Genomic DNA, 21813 nt, shown 5'->3' with positions numbered 1-21813 from the left:
CCACCTACCTTCCCCCCAAGCCTTATCCCTTTTTATGTCTTATCCCTTCCCCCTCCACATTCCTGACAAAGGGCTTATGCCCAAAACATTAACTCTCCTACTCCTCGGATGCTGCCTGCCCGCTATGCTTTTTCTAATGCCTCAGTTTTTGACTCCCAAGACTGGCATCAGTCTAGTAAACATCCTCTACACTCTTTCTACGGCAGATATATCTTTTCTTAGTAAGGAGACCAAACTGCATGAAATACTCTAAGTGTGGTCCCACTGAATCTTTTTATAACTGCAGTAAGACATCCCTACTTCTGAACTCAAATTCTCTTACAATTAAGGCAAATTCAGGGGGAGGCAATGGCCTACAGGTGCTATCGCTGGACTGTTAATTCAGAGACTCAGCATCTTTTTTTAGATTAGATTAGATTCCCGACAGTATGGAAATAGCCCTTCAGCCCAACAAGTCTACACCGACCCTCTGTAGAGTAACCCACCCAGACCCATTTCCCCACCCTATATTTTCCTTTGACTAATGTACCTGCACTATGGGCAATTTAGCATGGCCAATTTACCCAACCTGCACATCTTTGGATTGTGGGAGGAAACCAGTGCACCTGGAGGAACCCCACAGACACAGGGAGAATGTGCAAACTGCACACAGACAGTTGCCTGAGGCGGGAATCGAACCCTGGGTGCCTGGCGCTGTGAAGCAGCAGTGCTAACCTCTTGGAACCCAGGTTTGAATTCCACCATGCCAGATAGTGGAATATGAAATCGGTAATTTTTTAAAAACCTGGAATTAAATCATGAGGAAAAGCCCATCTGATTTACTTTAGGGAAGGAAACTGCCATCTTTACCTGGTCTGGCCTTCATGTGACTCCAGATCCGCAGAAATGTGGTTGACTCTTAAATATCCTCTGGGTAATTAGGGACGGAAAATTAATACCCTCATCCCATGAATGGATAAAATGAATAAAAATTAAATTTGCCTTCCTGATTGTTTGTTTACCTGTCTACTTTCATTGACTAGTGTATAAGAACACTCTGATTCTGTGTATATTCACACTTCCCAATACAACACCATTTAAATAATTCACTTTGGTAAGAAAACAGAAAGGAAGAGCCTAACATCATATTTAGCCATGTTGTATTGATCTGTCATGTGTTGTCCAGGATTGATGCTGCGCCAGAGTGCTCATTCTTGGATCCATTCTCAGGATCCTTCATGGCAAGTCCTTGATCCCAATACTTCTCCCACAGCAAGGTGAGGGCCAATATATTTGTCAACTTATATCAAGTCAATTGATCACAGTCAAGTGATCAAGTACAAATGTGTTTTGGCAAAGATAAAGGATATAGACTATCTTCCCACCTTCTTTGCTATGCAAATTTGTGCTATGAGCAGATTCAAAGGCTCGAAAGACATTCTTGAGAACAAGGAAAGAGTTTATTGTCTGACAGCTTTTTTTTCTCTTAAATAAAGCTTTCAACCACTGTCCTCCGGTACAGTCATTCTTGGCTTCCTCTAGTTGCCACATGGGGCTGAGGAAGGCTATTCAGAGGAGGTTGGTTCATGTATTCAAAGGGAATTTATAAATTCCTCACATTCAGCTTTATTTCCAAAATAACTTTGGGAAGGCTATTATGGTCACCTTAATTCACATTCTATGTAGTGTGTTCTAAAATAGTTTCTAGTTTTTGCATTTCATTATACTTAAATAGTTCCAGAGATTTTTAACCTCCACTTTCCCTAAGAACCTGTTATAAAGAATTTGATGTAAAACTAGTCTGAGGAGTGTTCCAACACTAGTCTGTTTGAATTCGCTGATCTTTATCTGAAATGATGGTGGGTGGTCCTTGGATTAGAAAGAACAGGCAGGGTGCCTGTTCCAGGTCATTGTCTGGCAATTTAGGCTGGAAAAATTTGGTGAGGACTGTGATGGGCTAAACTGTGATGATCCATCATCTTCTCCCAGGATAGGCTGCCAATGCTAAGCCCAGGATCCTGCATAACAGCTCTAGGTACTGAAGGAAAGCAGAACTGGAATCCAATATAGACTAATCACTTCAACATTAAGATATAAACAAACAGCTATATTTAAAAGATAGATATCCTCTTTAAACTAGTTTATCATCCCATGTTCTGTAATAGATTATAATGACAGCAAATCCATTGTCCCTGACTGGAGATTCTGCCCCCAGCAATCAGCTTCTAGATCAGATGTCATTAAGGAACAGAATAGCAATAATGTCAGTGATATAATAGAAAACAATCAAGTTGTCAGAGCATCCCATTCATTGCCAGTTACATTGTCACAGCACGTGGTTTATCTGCCTAATGTCTGTGATAGGCTACTCATTTCATCAAAATAATTAGAAAGAAAATTAATGACGTGGCTTGTACAAATTAATTCAATTTATCTGTTGTTGACTTGTGCCTGAGGTGTGGTTTCACAAGCAGTCACTGTCCTTCTGTGTCTTGCCCAAATAGGAATTCTTTAAGCATGAAGACAAACTGTGACTATTAACAGCCATTTTAACAACAGCAGGCATCATGCAAGCTTGTGCCTGCCCTCAAACATCATAACAGATTCAGTTTTCTGGCAAGTGTGACACCAAAAGAGTGAATTTCCTCTATCAGACTTTGTGATGAAGATGTCTAATGTATTTTGTAATTCGGAGCACAGGTACAACTACTTTGAGCTAGGAAGGAGGAGTTTAAAAGGAGTTGATCAGGGAGAGAGATTTTGAGAAGTTTTCTGCAAGAGGAGCAAGTGCTACAAAGTTAGTGATATTGAGAGTAGGAACTCCATTGAAAACTCGTGTGCAAGTGATATTGGTTCAGCTCCATATAGTTTTTCTAAGCTCAGCTAAAGTTTTATCATAGTAAATCTTACAAATCGAGCATAAGGTATCAATGGAAATTTTTCTTCATCTAGGTTTGGTTTAGGGGAAGGATCCATGGGAACCAAAATTATAACTTGACCTGGCGTCCAACCTTTCCAGAGAAATCAAAGACATTTTAAAACAGCATGTCTACGGTTTCATCAGGAATACTGACTGGAGTCTTCAGAGGAATCACTTATAATCTCGGTTCCCATAGAGACCAGAAGAACCCTCACTCCTTTGTGCTTATCCCTAGTAACACAATCGTAACCAAGCAATTACGATTGCTTGGTTCTCACAATAAGCACTGACTCCTGTCAGTAGAAGAAAATTTTCAGTCCTTATTGTAGAAAGCCTTGCTGCAGAAGAAGCAACAATACTGCAATCTCTTGAACAGGTTTATATTAACTTCAAAATTGATCTAGACAGTCTGTTTGGAAAAAAAAGAATACATCAATGTTAAAGGGACAAAATTGTCTTGCTAATTTATAAATGCTTGGTGCTTCCACTGTTACCACCTCACCCCTGTAAAGAAAAGAACTTGAAATTATCTAGCAAGCATCACAGCTAATGTAATGTAATGTACTTATAAAGTTAAGCTCCCATAGTTTTAGCAAACCCAACAATTATTTCTTGTGCAACAAATATACATTGAATAAATAATCAGCTAGTCCATTTTTTGTGAAGTGTTGGTGAGGAGATATGTCTGTCAAGATTCCAGGAAAACCTTCTGCCTTTTCTGTACCATCGAAAACTTTGAACCTCCAACATTTCAATGCTCCCTCAGTGCTAAGCTGAAATGCTAGCCCAAATTATATGCTGAATTTTATAGTGGGGTTTGGACTCCATGGTCTATAAGTGAGTGCAAGAATCAAATGCAAGCTGCACCTTCCAAAGTCAACCAAGTTGGTTCTAATAATGACCTTGTCTAATTGTAAGAGGACTGACATGAAGTTACTGGGACTGGACAGAAGAAAAATTCCTCTTGATGTGTTTGGATTCTCTCTGTGCTTCCTCAAATAATGCTTGAATTGTCATGTCTGTCCAAACCATTTTACTGCAGTAAAGGCAGTTGTTGTATCTCAAATAATACCAGTGTGGGATGGAATGATAGGCTCCAAATTTAATTGTGGCCTGTAGGAGATTTGAAAATTTGACCTCACAGAAATATTAATGTCTTCAGGATGACTAGGATTGGGACCTGAATGTTTATGGCATTCAAAAAATTGCGAAGCTAGATAAAGATGAAGAGGTAGCATACTAATCATTTATGCAATCATTAAAGATGTCCTTGTGTCAGGACATCAGAGTATAGAGTCAGTTTGGAAATAGGGAATACTAGGGGAAAGAAGTCATTAATAGGAGGGATATACAGGCTCCATAACAGTAACCATTGTGGGACAAAGTATACAAGAAAAAATATTAGGTGTTTGTAATAAATAGATGGAATAAACATGGGTGACTTTTAATTTACATATAAACTTGAAAAATCAGATTGATGATAACCTGGATGAAGAGTCACAGCCTGCTTTCTGAGAGCAGCACATTTTGGGCCCAACCAGAGAGCAGGTTATGAGAAACAAAAACAAATTGCTGGAGAAACTCAGCAGGTCTGGTAGCATCTGTGGAGAGAAAGCAGTATTAATGTTTCAAGTTCAGTGACACTTTTCAAAAGTGATTGTAATTTGGAAAAGGTGATATATATGTTGATGTCAGAGTTGGATAATTGGGGGGAGGCGGAGAAGGAAGGGCTGGGGGGAAGGAGTGAACAAATAGGTGGAGACAGAGCCCAGAGAAAAAAACGTTAGGCAGACAAAGGGATGATTTATTGCAAGCCAGGGAAGGAGAATAGTTGATAATAGGGACCATGATTGGGTGAAAATGGGCTGGCTATGCTGAAAACAGCCCATGTCATGATCGGACTTGGGGGTGGAGGGAAGGTACTGGACATGGAAAGTGGTGTTCAGGCTCCAAAATTATTGAATTTGACTGGAAGCTCAGGGTCATTTTTATGGACAGCAAGTAAGTGTTCTGCAAAGTGGTCACTCAGTCGATGTTTTGTCTCCCCACAGTAGAAGAGACCACATTGTGAACAGCAAATATAGTAGACTAGATTGAGTGAAGTGCAGGTAAATGACTGTTTCACCTGGAAGTTGTGTCTGGAACTTTGGATGAGGAGGGAGCAGGTGAACAGACCGGTGTCTGTCACAATACTGGTTCTGTTACAAGGTTACTATGTCCTTGAGTTTTTTTTTCCAAGAGGGGGTAATTGGCCAGGCTCCATCATTGTGTCTGAAGTTTGAATGGTTCATTGGGGCTTGTTGTTTCCCCTAACAGATAGTGCTTCAGGCCAAAAGCTTGAAAGGTCTTTTGGAAAACTGATACAGTCAAGGGGGGGCGAGGCCAGCTCTCTAACTGTGGAGTTCAATTCAGTTTGGGAGATAGTTGATTAGGAGTCACAGGGGAAACTGGAAGCCTTCTCTCTGTCCTTCTGCCCTTATGATTTTGAACTGTAAGTTACCTGTGCCGTTGTTTACTGTTTGTGTTAAGGGATGTATGTATTGGGACTGTCGCAAATATTTTTGGAACGGCATCATTAGAACATTGAACATAGAACATAACAGCTCAGTACAGGCCCTTCGGCCCTCAATGTTGCGCCGACCCGTGGAACCAATCTGAAGCCCATCTAACCTACACTATTCCATTCTCGTCCATATGCCTATCCAATGACCATTTAAATGTCCTTGAAGTTGGCGAGTCTATTACTGTTGCAGGCAGTGTGTTCCACACGGGGTAAAAACAATGACCGCAGATGCTGGAAACCAGATTCTGGATTAGTGGTGCTGGAAGAGCACAGCAGTTCAGGCAGCATCCAAGGAGCCTCGAAATCGACATTTCGGGCAAAAGCCCGCCCTTAATGCTCTCTGAGGAAAGAACCTACCTCTGACATCTGTCCTATATTTCTCACCCCTCAATTTAAAGCTATGTTCCCTTGTGCTAGACATCGCCATCCAAAGAAAAAAGGTCTCACTGTCCACCCTATCTAACTCTCTGATTATCTTACATATCTCAACCTTCTTCTTTCTAACAAAAACAGCCTCAAGTCCCTCAGCCTTTCCTCATATGATCTTTTGTCAATATCAGGCAACATCCTGGTAAATCTCCTCTGAACCCTTTCCAAAGCTTCCACATCCTTCCTATAATGCAGTGACCAGAACTGTATGCAATACACTAAGTGCCAGAGTTTTGTACAGCTGCAGCAGGACCTCATAGCTCCAAAACTCAATCCCCCTACCAATAAAAACTAACACACTTGTATGCCTTCTTAACAACCCTATCAGCTTGGGTGGCAACTTTCAAGGATCTATGTACATGGACACCGTGATCTCTCTGCTCATCTACACTATCAAGGTTCTTACCATTAGTCCAGTACTCTGCATTCCTGTTACTCTTTCCAAAGTGAAACACCTGACATTTTTCTGCATTAAGCTCCATATGGCACCTCAGCCTAGCTCTGCAACTTGTCTATGTCCCTCTGTAACCTATAACATCCTTTGTCACTATCCACATCCACATCCACAACCTCAGTGTCATCTGCAAATTTACTAACCCATCTTTTTATATCCTCATCCAGGTCACTTATGAAAATAATAAATAGCAGTGGACCCAAAACAGATCCTTGTGGTATACCACCAGTAACTGAACTCCAGGATGAATTTTTTCCATTAACAACCACCCTCTGTTTTCTAACTGCTAGCCAATTTCTGATCCAAACCATTAAATCACCTTCAATCCCAAGCCCCTGTATTTTTTGCAATAGCCTACTGTGGGGAACCTTAGCAAATGCCTTACTAAAATCCATATACACCACACCAACCGCTTTACCCTCATCCACCTATTTGGTCACCTTCTCAAAGAACTCAATAAGGTTTGTGAAGCATGATCTACCTTTCACAAAACCGTGTTGACTATCGCTAATTAACGTATTCCTTTCTAGGTGATTATAATTCCTAACTCCTTTAACCCTTTCCAACACTTTACCCACAACTAAGTAAGGCTCACTAGTCTATAATTACCAAGGTTGTCTCTACTCCCCTTCTTCAAGAAGGAGACAACATTTGCTTTCCTCTAGCCTTCTGGCATTATTCTTGCGGACAATGTCAACATAAAGATCAAAGCCAAAGTCTTGGCAATTTCTTCCCTGGCTTCCTAGGCAATCCTCAGATACATTCCATCTGGACCAGGGGACTTATCTATTTTTTACACTTTCCAGAATTGCTAACACCTCCTATTCAATCTCATCTAATCTAGTAGCTTGTATTTCATATTCTCCTCAACATCATTGTCTTTTTCTAGTGTGAATACTGACGAAAAGTATTCATTTAGCCCTTCCCCATCTCCTCTGACTCCATGCACAACTTCCCATAACCATCCTTGATTTGGATTTAGATAGGTTAATTTGTCTGGTATTCTGTTTTCTGTTCTTTGTGTTTCATTCTGTAATTTTGGAAATAAATTTTGTTTGTTACGAACCTGGCAGTCAACCCAGCTACCTTACTCTGGGAATATCCACTATATACATAGCTAAAGAATTGGAAAGTTACGGTCTGGGCTCCTTGCTCAAAAATGTTTTGAGGGGTTTAGCCAAGTCCATAATAGTGTTACACCTTCTATTTGCATGGAAGGTGCTGTTGGGTGTAAAGTTTGTGAATGAAGCATAATATCCTGAAGGGAATGGTCCCTGCTAAATGCTGACAAGGGAGGGGATGGAAATATGTGTCCAGTGGTGACATGCCACTGGAGGTGACAGAAATGGTAGCTTATGATCCTTAGGATGCAGATGTTGGTGGGACAGCGAGTGACGACCAGTGACCCTGTCAGTGTTATGTGAGGGAAGAGAAGTGTTGAGGGCAGAAGTGTGGGAAATGCATCAGACATGACTAAGGGCTCTGTCAACAATGATGGTGGGGAAATCATCAACTGAGGGAAAAAAAAGTGGATGTTCCCTATGGCACCTTTTTGTCAAACATGCAACACTTGCCTGTTTATCCCCTCCTTCCTCACTCTCCAGGCAGACTTTAAGGTGGAGCAGCAATTTACTTGCACTTCACTCAATCTAGTCGACTGTATTTGCTACTCATAATGTGGTCCCTATGTTGGGTAGATGAAACGCAGACTGAGAAACCACTTTGTGGAACACTTACATTCAGTCTATAAAAATGACTCCGAGCTTCCAGCTGCCTGCCACTTCAACATATTATCATGTTCACTGGCCAACATTTACATCTCTGACTTGCTGCAAAGTTCCAGCCAGGCTCAGCTGGATGAACAGCATCTCCTTTTATGGCTGCAGACCTTGGATTCAACAGTGAGTTCAATAATTCTTCTATGCTTCTATGCTTCCTCCATGTCTTTTCCCCACACCCCCATACCTATGCCCTGTCATGAAATGGCCTGTTTTCTGCACAGTCAACTTACTTTCACCCATTTATGATACCCATTATCAGCTTTTCTCTTCCCTGGCTTATTATCGACCATTTCTTTGTCTGCTTAACTTTCTGTCTGTCCCTCTAGGATCTGTCTCCACCTATCCACTGAGTCCTTTCCTACACATCTCCCCTCCCACCCCCCAAAAACCCCACCCACTGTCCTCAACATACATACCAACTTTTCCCAGCTGCTGTTACTTCTGAAGAAGTGTCATTGGACTTGAAACATTAACTCTGCTTTCTCTCCACAGATGCTGCCAGACCTGCTGAGTTCTTCCAGCAATTTGTTTTGTTTCAGATCTTCTGCATCCACAGTTCTTTATTTTGTATTAGCAGGTTATATGATACTTGGTATTGTGTAATATGACAGGATTAATTAATGACCTCAACATTAAGGCATCCTTTGTTGGCAGAGTCCACAATATGATTGAAATCTACATTCAGATTTAATGGGAGAAGATTGCATCTAAGACTAGTGGTTTAAATCTAAATAAGGGCAATGATGTGGACATGAAAGCCTGACTAGCTGAAGTGAGCTGGTATACTAAACCAGGGAATAGGTCAATAGAGACATAGTGGAAGATATTAAGAGGATATATCAAAATAATGATATTCCTACTATGAAGAAAATTCTAAAGAATGGACCCAAAATCTTGTCATTAACTAAAGAAGTTAGAGAAACAATCAGTTAAGGAAAAAGTATACAACTACACAAAGATAAGAAAAAGGTCAGATGATGGGACAGACTATGAAGAACACCACAGAATGACTTAAAGTCTAGTCAGGAGAAGCAATTAGAGAATGAGAGCACGTTATCCAGAAATGTAAAAACAGATGGCAAGAGCAAAAAGGTAAGTAAAGTCAGTGTTGGTTCTCCAGATGGTGAGAATAGGGAGTAAATCGTAAACAATAAGGAAATGGCAGATAAAATGGATAAATATTTTGCTTTGTCTTCACTTCAGAGAACACAAAAATCATTCAAGTAACAGCTGTAAGTCAAGGGATAGAAGGATGTAGACAAATTACAAACACTGGGGAAGCTGTACTAAGCAAATTGGATCTGTGGGTTGACAACCCTCCGGGTCCAGATGGATCTCATACTAGGATCTTAAAAGAGATTGTGAATTAAATAATTTGTTTTAATTTTTCCAAAGTTCCCTAGATCAGAAAAGCTTCCATTAGGCAGGAACCCAGCAAATATAACTCCTCTATTTAAGAAGGGAGGCAGAAAAAAGGAAGCAACAGTCCAGTTAGCTTAAGTCTGTCATGGGGAAGATATTAGAACACATTAGGAAAGAAATAATAGTTAAATACTCAAATTCACAGTAACTGGGAATAGTCAATGTTGTTTTGTCAAAGGAAAATCATGTTTAACCAATTTATTGGAGTTCTTTAAAGGAATAACACCTTATCGCTGTTTCATTAGCTATATGGGTGTTTTCCTGGTGGTGGAAAAGATGAATTCTAAAGGATATATAAAAAAAAGTACCATATGATGTGATAAAGGGAATACACTGTAGACACAGTGTATTTAGATTTTCAGGAGGCATTTGATAAGATGCCACATCAAAGATTATTGTAGAAGACAAAAGCTCATGGTGAAGTAGATAGCATATTCACAAGGAAAGAAATTTGGCTGACTGACAGAAAACTGACTGGATATATAAATGAATTATGGTCTGTGACAGTGTGTGACAAGTGAAGTCCCCCGGGAGTCTGTTTTGGGCCTCAGCTTTTCAGAATTTACATTCGTGACTTAAATGAACTGAGTGAAAACAAGTTCAAATTCACAAATGACACCAAGATAGGTGATAAGGTATGTTGTGAAGAACTTATGGGGAAAATGCAGGCAGATATTGTTATGGACCAGATCAAACTCCCTCAAAATATATTAAGAAAATAGCCTAGACCCTAACCTTAAGTGTAATATGGTGCATTCCAGAAGCAATTCACTTAGTCAAACTACTTGACTTTAAGCCAAACACACTTTGTATTTTAACGATCGTGTAAAAATAGATGAAGTAACAAAAAGAGAAAAGAATGGCTTAACTGTAATTCTATCGAAATGCTTACCAAAATAGTACATATATTTTACTATTACTACAAATTAACTGCTCCAATATAATAACATCCCTCAAACACACCTTTGGCAAAGGCTAATTCAGTAAAATAGATTGTCTTGCATGCAATTCTAGCAGCAGGACGAAAAGTTCAGCTTTTAGCTGTAACAGAGAGAGAGAGAGAGAGAGAGAGGAATAAGCGCTTCCACACCCAGTTTCAAGACCTCAGCAACTGTAGAAAGCTAAAAGTGAAAATCCTGGTTCTATGGGAGCTTGACTCCACTCAATCAGGATGCTTCTATTGTTTCAATTTTTTTAAAAATCAAGGCCTCACATTTATTGGCCTTGAGTTTACAACTTGGTATCTCTGTCACAACCTTCCTTCATGATAAAAGGGATAAAGTACACCTCTTAAAGCTGTAGTATTGTCTCCAAATAGTGAGTCAACGGGGGAAATCTGGAGATGTTGTGCAATGTGGCAAAATGTGAAGTTGTTCACTTTGCCAAGAAGAAATTTTTAAAAAGTATTACTTAAAGAGAGAACAACTACAGAATTCCAAGGTGCAGAGGGTGTTTTTATTGATGAGTCACAATAAGTTAGGAAACAGTTGCAGCCCATAACTAAGCAGGCTAATGGGATGCTCTCATTTATTATAAGAGGCATTTCTTATGCTTCAGTTCTCCAGGGCATTGGTGAGACCACATCTTGAATACTATGTATCATTTTGGTCTCCTTGTTTAAGAAATTATGGAAATGTTTTGAAGTCAGTTCAATGAGATTTAATAGATCTGGTATTAGGATAGGCTGGGCTTGTTTCCATTCGAGGTTTGAAAAATGAGAGGTAAATGTCTAAGATCCTGCATGGTCTTGACAAGGTGGAGTGGAAATTGATCTCTTGTGGGTCAATCCAAAACTAGGGGATACTGTTTTAAACAGGAGTTGCTTTGTAGGGCTGAGATGAGAGGAATCTTGTTCTTTGATTGTTGTGTGGTGTTGGAACCCTGCCTTTGAAGACTATGGATCTGAGAACACTGAGTATTTTTAAGACAGGTCGAAATATTTTTGTTAGGCAGGAAAATGAATGGTTACTGGGAGCATGGTGTTGTGGAATTCAAACCACATCAGCCATAATCATCTTGAATGGTGAAGCAGGTGTTAGACTCCTAGAGGTAGCATGCTGGAAACCAAGCCCCACTATTTTGGAGTTGTCACAAAAATTAAAGATTTTAAAAAAAATACATAATGTTCACCAATTTACCTGACTTTCAGAACCAATTGATAGATATCACAGAACAGCTTACTGTATAGAATCACTGTTTATTACAAGTGATTAGACTTGAGCTACAGGTACATATGTTATAAATCGATACCATATAAAACTGTGAATTAAAACTCTAATCCCTTATGAACTACACACACACAGACACCGACAGACAGACAGACACACACAGAGATTTTGGATACAAGAGAAAGATTGGAAAGACAGTTCAGTCTCTGTTGTTCCCAAGTTCTGTGGCTAAGATCACCTTCACCATTCTTCTGCTGGCCAGCACACTGCCCTTCAGTCATCTTTCTCCACATGCTTTTATTGCTTGGTAAGAGACACAAGGCGATCAGTTCACTCATTTAGAAGTCTCTGACTTATCAGTTTAAAGTTCCAGTTCACAACAACTGTTGTGGGGAAAATAAACTGATTTTATTCAGGTTTACGTGGAGTTTTGACTGCAGAGAATAGCGAGAGACTACTCTTCAGCTGGAAAAGAATGGAACACTGCTCACTCTCTCTCTGCAACTTGTTCTCAGCTTCAAACTGTTCCATTAATTGAGAACAGTTGTTGGTAGGCAAAAAGTTCTCCATCACTGATAACTGGTCACTAGTCCATTACCAATCAGCAGCTTGTTCCTGGCAAAGCTGTACCAATGCAGCCCCTCAGTGCCAAATCATTTGCAAAAAAACTTGTAGTTGTTTACACAATGTCTGGCATGAGTGTGAGTTACTTATTTTTCAAAATTACATCTTTTTGAACACTAACTTTTAAACCGTTTCTTTTTCATTTTAGTCCACGTTTTAAAAAACGCAAAGTAAAAAGACAAGACCTTAGCCTAGAAAGGCTGAATGGTATACTGCAGCTCCTCTTTCATACATTAGGATGCGGATCATGTTAATGTTACTGGCATGCTGACTTATCAAAATTGACGGAGTCACAAGCTTGTTGCAGAGGGCATTGAGCACTTGACAATTAAAGATATGGCCTATACCTTGACTAATATACATGACCCAAGTAGTAGTCTAACAGGAAATGGAGGGTAATCATTTCAACTCCCTCCACTAAAACTTTACAACTGCTGACTTTGAGCTGATTTTGTGGAACATAATATCACAGCCTTCTTCAAAGTCTCTTCAATTGTGAGTTCATATAAGTTCCAGAGTATAAAAGCAAACATGTCATGCAGTCGCAGAGTCATATAGATGTACAGCATGGAAACAGACCCTTCGGTCCAACTCATCTGTGCCGACTAGATAGCCTAAATTAATCTAATCCCATTTGCCAACACTTGGTTCATATCCCTCTAAACCTTTCCTATTCATATACTCATCCAGATGCCTTTTAAATGTTGTAGAGTCAGAGAGTCATAGAGATGTACAGCATGGAAACAGACCCTTCGGTCCAACCCGTCCATGCCGACCAGATATTCCAACCCAATCTAGTCCCACCTGCCAGTACCCGGCCCATATGCCTCCAAACCCTTCCTATTCATATACCCATCCAAATGCCTCTTAAATGTTGCAATTGTACCAGCCTCCATCACTTCCTCTGGCAGCTCATTCCATACATGTACCACCCTTTGTGTGAAACAGTTGCCCCTTAGGTCTCTTTTATATCTTTCCCCTCTCAGCCTAAACTTATGCCCCCTAGTTCTGGACTCCTCCACCCCAGGGAAAAGACTTTGTCTATTTATCCTATCCATGTCCCTCATGATTTTGTAAACCTTTATAAGGTCATCCCTCAGCCTCCCACACTCCAGGGAAAACAGCCCCAGCCTGTTCAGCCTCTCTCTATAGCTCAAATCCTCCAACCCTGGCAACATCCTTGTAAATCTTTTCTGACACCTTTCAAGTTTCACAACATCTTTCCGATAGGAAGGAGACCAGAATTGCATGCAATATTCCAACAGTGGCCTAACCAATGTCCTGTACAGCCACAACATGACCTCCCAACCCTTGTACTCAATACTCTTACCAATAAACGAAAGCATACCAAACGCCTTCTTCATTATCCTATCTACCTGCGACTCCACTTTCAAGGAGCTATGAACCTGCACTCCAAGGTCTCTTTGTTCAGCAACACTCCCTAGGACCTTACCATTAAGTATATAAGTCCTGCTAAGATTTGCTTTCCCAAAATGCAGTACCTCGCATTTATCTGAATTAAACTCCATATCTGCCACTTCTCAGCCCATTGGCCCATCTGGTCAAGATCCTGTTGTAATCTGAGGTAACCCTCTTCACTGTCCACTACACCTCCAATTTTGGTGTCATCTGAAAACTTACTAACTGTACCTCTTATGCTCACATCCAAATCAATTATGTAAATGACAAAATGTAGCGGACCCAGCAGCGATCCTTGTAGTCACAGGCCTCCAGTCTGAAAAATAACCCTCCACCACCACCCTGTGTATTCTACCTTTGAGCCAGTTCTGTATCCAAATGGCTAGTTCTCCCTGTATTTCGTGAGATCTAACCTTGCTAACCAGTCTCCCATGGGGAACTTTGTCGAATGCCTTACTGAAGTCCATATAGATCACATCTATCTCTCTGCCCTCATCAATCCTCTTTGTTACTTCTTCAAAAAACACAATCAAGTTTGTGAGACATGATTTCCCATGCACAAAGCCATGTTGACTATCCCTAATCAGTCCTTGCCTTTCCAAATACATGTACATCCTGTCCCTCAGGATTCCCTCCAACAACTTGCCCACCACTGATGTCAGGCTCACTGGCCTATAGTTCCCTGGCTTGTCCTTACCACCCTTCTTAAAGAGTGGCACCACTTTAGCCAACCTCCAGTCTTCCGGCACCTCACCTGTGACTATTGATGATACAAATATCTCAGCAAGAGGCCCAGCAATCACTTCTCTAGCTTCCCTCAGAGTTCTAGGGTACACCTGATTAAGTCCTGGGGATTTATCCACCTTTACCTGTTTCAAAACATCCAGCACCTCCTCTTCTTTAATATGGACATTTTGCAAGATGTCACCATCTACTTCCCTACAGTCTATATGTTCCATATCCTTTTCCACAGTAAATACTGATGCAAAATACTCATTTCGTATCTCCTGCATTTTCTGCGGCTCCACACAAGGGCGGCCTTGCTGATCTTTGAGGGGCCCTCTTCTCTCCCTAGTTACCCTTTTGTCCTTTATGTATTTGTAAAAACTGTTTGGATTCTCCTTAATTCTTTTTGCCAAAGCTATCTCATGTCCCCTTTTTACCCTCCTGCTTTCCCTCTTAAGTATACTCCTACTTTCTTTATACCCTTCTAAGGATTCACTCAATCTATCCTGTCTATACCTGACATATGCTTCCTTCTTTTTCTTAACCAAACCCTCAATTTCTTTAGTCGCCCAGCATTCCCTATATCTACCAGCCTTTCCTTTTACCCTAACAGGAATATACTTTCTCTGGATTCTCGTTATCTCATTTCCGAAGGCTTCCCATTTTCCAGCCGTCCCTTTACCTCCGAACATATGCCCCCAATCAGCTTTCGAAAGTTCTTGCCTAATACCATCAAAATTGGCCTTTCTCCAATTTACAACTTCAACTTTTAGATATGGTCTATCCTTAATTGTACCAGAATTCACCACTTCCTCTGTCAGCTCATTCCATACATGCACCACCCTCTGTGTGAAAACATTGCCCGTTATATCCTTTTTAAATCTTTCCCCTCCCACCCTAAACATATATCCTCTAGTTCTGGATTCCCCCAACCCAGGGAAGAGACCTTGTCCATTTATCCTATCCATGACTCTTGTGATTTTATAAGTCTCTATAAGGTCACCCCTCAGCCTCTGATGCTGCAGGGAAAACAGCCCCAGCCTATTCAGTCTCTCCCTATAGCTCAAGCCCTCAAACCCTGGCAACACTCTTGTAAACTTTTCTGCACCCTTTCAAGTTTCACACATCCTTTCTACAGAATGGAGACCAGAATTGCACACAGTATTCCAACAGTGGCCTAACCAATGTCCTGTACAGCCGCAACATGACCTCCCAACTCTTATACTCAATGCTCTAACCAACAAAAGAAAGCATATCAAACACCTTCTTCATTATCCTATCTATCTGCGACTCCACCTTCATTTCAAGGAACTATGAACCTGCACTCCAAGGTCTCTGTCTGGTTGAATAATGATAGATTGTCACATGCATTTCATTTTGGGACTTGATCCTTTTCTGTAAACATGGGATTCATTATGATTTATAGATTTCATTGATGAAATTTTTATGTTGTTTTAGATTTGAGATAGCCTCACTTGTAATTGGTCTGGAGGGATCCGCAGTAAAAATAATAAAACTCGTTAGTTAAATACCATGCATCAGGGCAAAGTTCTCCTGGGTAAGAACTGGTTAAATGAAGCACTGTCTTGCTTTTTTATTTGACATTTCTTATACAGGGTATAATTTTAAGGAATTTGGATGGCTCATGTTCCTTCATGTGCTCACTTCAAACAGGGGCATTTAAGGAAGCACTTGAGCTTGTTTGTGGCATAGTGAAGAAACTTTAAACTGCAGAAACATTCTGGAAAGTTTCAAATGACCATAACTTTAACTGATTGACTATCCATCATGACTCACCGTAACACTGCCACTCTTCTGTGTTTATTATCTTTATTTGTCTGAGCACTGAAGTAACACATGATAATCAAGTCTGCCCTTCAAACTGTGCAGACCATCTCCCTGAGGAGACTCGGTCATGGTAGAAGGGCTTTGACTCTGCTATAGCAAAGATACAATAATAAAAGACTCAGAAAAAGGGAAGTGAGTTAAGTAATGGAAATGTCTCTGGGTGGCATTTAGCTTTATTAACCTTTACCTGACACAGAAAACAGCTAGAGCTACAGGAAACAAAATGGCTGAGAGATAGACATTCTAGTTATCAACAAGATGTGGCTTTCAACGTTAAGATTTTTTTTGTTCTGGTTGACAGATTGCTACATACTATGCTTAACATTTCAAATTGATCATATTTTGGACATATCAGTCTCCTTAAAGACTTATATTTGTATAGCGTCTTTTACAAAGCCACAAAGTACTTTTGTGAACTGTTTTGCACTCCTTATCTGAGGAAAAATATCCTGGCATTGGAGGCAGTCCAGAAAAGGTTCACTCGGCTGATTCTTGGTATGGAGGGACTGTTTTATGAGGAGAAGTTGTTTAGCTTGGGCACGTTCTCATTGGAATTTAGAAGGATAAAAGGCGACCTTATTGAAAGATACAGGATTCTTCAGAGACTTGACAGTGTAGAGGCAGAGAGTTTGAGTCCCTTGTGGGAAAGCTTAGGACTAGAATGCAGAATCTCTAATTTTGACAGACATAATAAGAAATTGAAGAGACAGCCAATGGGAAGGTGATAGCCTGGTGGTACTACTGGGAGCTCTTGTGGTCAGTGGTAATGTCTCTATCCCTGAACCAGGAGGCCTGGGTTCAAGTCTCAGAAGTGTATAATAATATCTCAGAACAGATTGATTCAAAAACTATTTCTAGTATGGGCCACTGTTGAGCAATCAGGTGGAATCTTAATTATTTCCACACCTTCTCACCTCAGCTAACTCCTTCCCTACCATCAAATTTATCTGGTTTACATCATGGTTGTTAAGATATTGGAGTTACTTCTAGAGGCCTAGACTAAGAATCTAGTCGAACACGGATTCTCAGAATAATAGAATGGCTATAGCATCAAAGCAAAACATCTAGCCCATCACGTTCATGACAGGTTTCTGCAAAACCAACTAACCAATTCAGCAATTCCACTTCACTCCATAACTCTGCATTTTATTTCTCTATTTATGTACTTATTCAATTGCTTTTGATAACTTAGAATTGAATCTGGCTCAGCACATTTGCAGCAGTGTGATTCTAGATCCTATAGTCACTTGCTGCATAAAACACTTTTTTTGTCCTTATGTCACCCTTGGTTCTTTTGCTATTCATCTTATATTAGTGCCCTTTGCTTCTCAACCCTTTTCACAAGTGGAATAGTTTATTTATCTATTCGTTCACTTGCGAAGCTCCTCTCAACTTATCAACATACCTGAAATCTTTTATTTCTGAAACCACTTCTTGTAAGTTGGTCATTATGAATAAAACTACTGTTTGAATTCAATCCAACTGTGACAATTTGATTGCAGAATTTAGTATTAAGAGTTTTGAAAATAGAAAGTTTTCATTTGAAAACTGATTTTGAAACAGTTCACTAATGTCTTTTAAGGAAAAAAAAATCTTGACTTGGTTTGTCTCTGGTGTTTAATTTCAGTACCACACCAAGTTAGTAAAGATAGAAATGATCCCCAGTCAACCATTCAGCTTAATTAAAAGTGGAGAACTAGGGCTAGGTAATCCCATCCAAAGAACACATATTAGAAAAACCCAACCATCTGCATAATAAAGTAAGACACCTTGTATTGAAACATGTTTGATAATAACCCCCACAGATAATTGTAGACCATAATTGCACTGCCCTTCAGATCAGAGTCATTATCCACAATGTAAATTATTGCATCATGAATCTAGTTGAACTGCAAGACTATTTGAGTGATACAAGCAAGGCAAACTCATCAATAACTCAAACCCAGTTTGGACTGTAATTATGGGGCAGCACAGTGCCTCAGAGGTTAGCACTGCTGCCACACAGCACCGGGGCACAGGTTCAATTCCAGCCTCGGGTGACTGTCTGTGCGGCGTTTGCACATTCTCCCTGTGTCTGCGTGGGTTTGCTCTGGTTTCTTCCCACAATCCAAAGATGTGTGGGTCAGGTGAATTGGCCATGCTAAATTGCCCAAAGTGTTAGATGCATTAGTCAGAGGGAAATGGGTCTGGGTGGGTTACTCTTCAGGGGCCGGTGTGGACTAGTTGGACCGAAGGGCCTGTTTCCACACGGCAAAGAATCTAATGTAACCTACACTTCAAACATATTGTGCAGGCTCAAGTGTTGAATTAAAACTTGTTTTGCAAACACAAATGGAGGAAGTAGCAATTTCTCTGTACTATCCTCAGTCCTTCTTGTTAAAGTTCATGATCACAGATTCATTGCCCGATTTGTGCTGTTCCTTTAGCAGGGAGTATAAATGTGCTGTAATTGGCCTTAGCACCAGATGCCGGAAATGATTCAGCCAGGACACCACTTCTGGTTGCAGTGTGCCCAGCTGTGGAGTAAGAACAAGTTCATTCAATCTCAATGGCTTGTATTTATACTGTACACTAACATAGTAAAATGTCCCAACGTTCTTAACAGAAGCATCATCAGTAAAATTTTACAGCAAGCTACCTAAGGAGCTGTTAGGATAGGTGACCAAAACCTTAATTAGAAACATACCTTAAAGGATGAGAGAGATTGAGCAATTTAACAATATGCTGCCAATGCAAGTTGGGGTTTTAATAAGATACATTTCCCAGAGTTGACCTATGAATTGATAATTCGATGAGATACTTGAAAGCAACTGGCAGCTACAGAACCTTACCCCTTGGAGAAAATTATTAGGAGGGATAGAACTTAGAGCCCTTTACTTTTGATTGTTCTGGATGTAAGTTTGCTCGCTCAGCTGGAACATTTTTCAGATGTTTCAACACCCTACTAGGTAACATCATCAGTGAGCCTCCAGTGAAGCTCTGGTGGCACGGCCCGCTTTTTATTTATGTATTTAGGTTTCTTTCGGGTTGGTAATGTCATTTCTTGTGGTGATGTCATTTCCATTCTTTTCCTCAGAGGGTGGTAAATGGGATCCAAGTCAATATGTTTGTTGATAGAGTTCTGGTTGGAGTGTCATGCTTCTAGGAATTCTCTTGCATGTCTCTGTTTGGCTTGTCCTAGGATGGATGTGTTGTCCCAGTCAAAGTGGTGTCCTTCCTCATCTGTATGTAAAGATACTAGAGAGAGTGGGTCATGTGTTTTTGTTGCTAGTTGATGTTCATGTATCCTGGTGGCTAGTTTTCTGCCTGTTTGTCCAATGTAGCGTCTGTTACAGTTCTTGCAAAGTATTTTGTAAATGACATTAGTTTTGCTTATCTGTAAAGGGTCTTTTAAGCTCATTAGCTGATGTTTTAGTATGTTGGTGGGTTTGTGGGCTACCATGAAGCCAAGAGGTCTAAGTAGTCTGGCTCTCATCTCTGAAATATCTTTGATGTAGGGGAGAGTGGCTAGGGTTTCTGGACATGTTTGTCTGCTTGTTTGGGTGTGTTGCTGAGAAATCGGCAGACTGTGTTCATTGGATACCCGTTCTTTTTGAGTACACTGTATCGGTGATTTTTCTTTGCTCCTTGTAATTCCTCTGTGCTGCAGTGTGTGGTGGCTCATTGAAATAATGTTCTAATGCAGCTCCATTTGTGGGTGTTGGGATGATCGCTTCTGCATTTCAATATTTGGTCCATATGTTTTGTTTTCCTGTACATGCTGGTTTGAAGTTCCCCATTGGCTATTCACTCTCCTGCAACATCTAGGAATGGCAGTTTGTTGTTGTTCTCCTCCTCTTTAGTGAATTTTATGCCGGTAAGAGTATTGTTGATGGTCTTGAGGGTTTCTCTATTGTAGAAACCAACATCTACTGGAACTCTATTAACAAACACATTGAATTGGATCCCATTTATCAACCCCTGAGAAAAGGAACAGGAAATGGCATCAAACAGGAAATGACATCACCACAGGAAATGACATTAACAACACAAAGAAACCTAAACACATAAATAAAAAGTGGACCCTACCACCAGGGCTTCACTACAGGCTCACTGATGATGTTAAAATATTCAAGGAGAAAGTGAGGACTGCAGATGCTGGAGATCCGAGCTGAAAATGTGTTGCTGGAAAAGCACAGCAGGTCAGGCAGCATCCAAGGAACAGGAGAATCGATGTTTTGGGCATGGGTTTATGCCCGAAACGTCAATTCTCCTGTTCCTTGGATGCTGCCTAACCTGCTGCGCTTTTCCAGCAACACATTTTCATCACTGATGATGTTACCTAGTATGGTGACGAAATATCTGAAAACAAACCTTTAGGCTCAGTGAGCAATCTTACATCCAAAACCTCAAACTGAGCTACAAATCTTCCCAAAACTGACTTTTGATTGTTTTCTTTCTCTTTGATTTGTTCTATTTCTATAGAATTTATAGATCCATTTCAACTTCCCATTGAATTCAAGTTCTAATTTTACCTCTGTCCCTATGTTGATTCAGCACTACCATTTTTGTCATTGCCCCTTCACCCTTCCTTTTCATGTACCTTCCATTTTTGGCCAGTTCTCATCTTTGTTCTTGATCTCCTCCCTTTCAAAGATCTACTGGTATTTGGATTCAACACATTTTCACCAAGATATTTTTCCCCAAATTCATCATCTTCTGTCTCCCTGCACACTCTAAATATCAATTACTAAAATCTGAATGAATAAAACACTGTGAATTTTATAGCTGTTCTAATCAGACCATCCTGGGCCACTCTCTCACTTATTTTATATGTAACTTATATCCACTTTGTTGGAAGGAATCCTGAGGGACAGTATTTCCATGTATTTTGGAAAGCAAGCACTGATTAGGGATAGTCAATATGGCTTTATGCATGGGAAATTGTGTCTCACTAACTTGACTGAGTTTTGTGAAGAAGTAATAAAGAGGATTGATGAGGTCAAAGCACTAGACGTGATCTATATGGAATTCAATAAAGCATGGGAGACTGGTTAGCAAGGTTAGATCACATGGAATACAGGGAGAACTAACCATTTGGATACAGAACTGGCTCAGAGATAGGAGGTGGTGGTGGAGGGTTGTTTTTTAGACTGGAGGCCTGTGTCCAGTTGAGTGCCATAAGAATTGCTGCTGGGTCTACTGCTTTTTGTCATTTATATAAATGATTTGGATGTGACATCGAAGATATAGTTAGTAAGTTTGCAGGTGACACCAAAATTGGTGGTATAGTGGACAGAGTGCAATGGGATCTTGATCAGATAGGCCACTGGGCTGAGGAGTGGCAAATGGAGTTTAATTTAGATAAATGTGAGGTGCTGCATTTTGGAAAGGCAAATCAGGGTAGGACTTACTCACTTAATGGTAAGGTTCTGGGGAGTGTTGCTGAACAAAGAGACCTTGGAATGTAGGTTCATAGTTCCTTGAAATGAGAGTCCCAG

The sequence above is a fragment of the Chiloscyllium punctatum genome, chromosome 24 (genome assembly GCF_047496795.1).
Source record: "Chiloscyllium punctatum isolate Juve2018m chromosome 24, sChiPun1.3, whole genome shotgun sequence".
NCBI classification, from domain to species: Eukaryota; Metazoa; Chordata; class Chondrichthyes; order Orectolobiformes; family Hemiscylliidae; genus Chiloscyllium; species Chiloscyllium punctatum.
The sequence above is the reverse complement of the archived record's forward strand: the minus strand, read 5'-3'. Positions refer to the sequence as shown.